The 2222-nt window shown below is 39.0% G+C and overlaps 1 protein-coding gene across 4 annotated transcripts in view; it reads right to left on the bottom strand.

The window, feature by feature from the left end:
• The window catches only part of AATF (apoptosis antagonizing transcription factor), a 123433-nt gene that overhangs the window by 83999 nt on the left and 37212 nt on the right, over positions 1–2222 (bottom strand). The gene's annotated exons all lie outside the window — the stretch shown is intronic.

Here is a 2222-nt window from a genome sequence, read left to right as displayed (position 1 = left end):
AGATGGAAAGAGAGAGAGTGTGTGTGTGTGTGTGTGTGTGTGTGTGTGTGTGTGTGTGTGTGTTTTGGGTGTTCTAACCCCCCGAGCATCATTCTCAGTATTTAGGGGTGTGTGTGTGTGTGTGTGTGTGTGTGTGTGTGTGTTTTGGGTGTTCTAACCCCCCGAGCATCATTCTCAGTATTTAGGGCATTTACACAGCCTCGTGACACCAGAATTAACCAAGTAAGCCTTTAAACCCCTACAATGAAACATTAAAATTCAATGTGGTTATAATCTCTCCCTTACAAAACATGGACCCAAAGAGTCTGGCTTCAAGTATGGTTTTTTAAAAAAGGCAAAATGTATTATATTTGCAACCCAGCTGTTTCATATGACCATATTAAAAAAATGAAAATTCAGGAAGCCATTGTAATACATTGTACCACTTCTGAATGCAACACTTAGCTCAGACTTACTACCCTGACAAATGAATGAAAGCACTTTATGAAGCCAATTTAATTGGGAGGTGACAGAAAACATACAGCCATTTTCTTTAGCCTTATCATTGAATTGGCTTCAGCGCCAATCTCTGGCAAATCCCACTCAACAGAAGAAATTAACCAGGTCAGCAGAACAGGTGCTATGTTGTGTCTGTCAAGGGCCTGGCATCACCACAATTACTTGCACACAATGAAGCAGTAATCTTTACAGATCATCTCTCCCAAGAAGCATATTGGGGAGGGGAAGAAAACTGAAGGTAGGAGGGGGGAAAGTGGGAAGAAGAGGAACAGGAGGCAAAGAGAAAAGGCAAGAAAAGAAAATAAATGTGCAGCTGCCTTGCGGCTCAGCAGATGTCGGGATGTGATGTACGAGGCTAGGATAAGCTGTTGTAGCCTGCTGCCAAAGAGTGGTAAGTGATTAAAGCCCGCACAGTTCTAAGCACCATATTTAGAATCTGCGGGGTTTCAAGACTTGCACCCATTCCTTGCTGTGCTGCCAGATGTTGGCAACTGGTCCAGTTCCTACTGACTGTGCATGGATGGCAGCAGTTGGTACAGCAGCAAAGCAATCTGGAATGCTTCCGGAGATGCTGTACATTAACAAGTGTCACCCATCATTCACCTTTACAGAAGGCTGAAACAACTCCAATTTGCTGCCACTTCTCTCTTGGGAAACAGCCAAGATAAAGTTGCGCCTGGCAGCCCCATTTGTTTCACTCAGGTGTTTCAGCTGCCTTGCTGACCTCTATTAGTTTAAGTTTTAATTTAGATTAACCCCAGCACCCCAATTAACCAGCAAGGGGAAAAGCTAAGATGTGACTAGTCATAACTCTGAAATCAGAATTTATCGAAGTTAAAATTATTAATTGGAATGAAGGGCCAATCAAGTAATGCTATTTCTTTTTAAATCGACCTCCAGGTTAAAAAAAAAAATCTTTCAAGAATAAGGATTGCCAGTAGAAGCAACTTCTCCCCAGTAATTTCAGTTTATTTTATTAAGCCTATTTAATTTATGATACACTTTCCAACGAACAATGTACACTTCAATTAATGAAGACTGGAACATTTTTGATTGTCTCCCATGATCTCACACAATTATACAGCATTAATATCCTATATCAGGTACTTCCTTAGACATTCTAGAACAAAATAGAGTTCCCTACTCTTCTGACAAATGGATATAATAAGAGAAGAAAAGGAAAAAAGAATCAAGGCCTCTGACTAGGAACACCTGAGGCCCCACCAATCCTCTTTCCTATACCCTCTCATCATTACTTTTAAGACTTACTATGGCAATAATTTTATTGAACATCACAGAGTGAATAGAAAGATTAATAGAAAGTTTTTTTCTTTTTTTAGGGCAAAACCAGAGGTATCCATAATATAGAATCACCTGTTCTATTGCTTCACAGTATAATTATCCTAAGTTTCTTCCTTCATATTCCATATACCTAGTACAACCATCATGGCTAAACCTTCAACAAGCTGTTGCAAAAGTTTACATGCTAAAAATTCAGCTGAGAAAAAAAATTATCTTGATAACTGTTGAACAAAAACTGGTATATCACTGCCTAACAACATCCTCAATTCCCTAGAGCTAGAAAGGGTACATCCCAAAGCACAATTCATTAAGAAGTAGGACTTATCAAGAGACTCAGGATTATAGGAAATAATTTTAGTTCTTTAGAATAACTCAAATGTTTAGTCTACTTTAATAGTCACCAACATCATTAAAAAGAGCAA

Source organism: Pteropus alecto, unplaced genomic scaffold (assembly GCF_000325575.1).
Source record: "Pteropus alecto unplaced genomic scaffold, ASM32557v1 scaffold98, whole genome shotgun sequence".
Taxonomy (NCBI): Eukaryota; Metazoa; Chordata; class Mammalia; order Chiroptera; family Pteropodidae; genus Pteropus; species Pteropus alecto.
The sequence above is the reverse complement of the archived record's forward strand: the minus strand, read 5'-3'. Positions and strand labels throughout refer to the sequence as shown.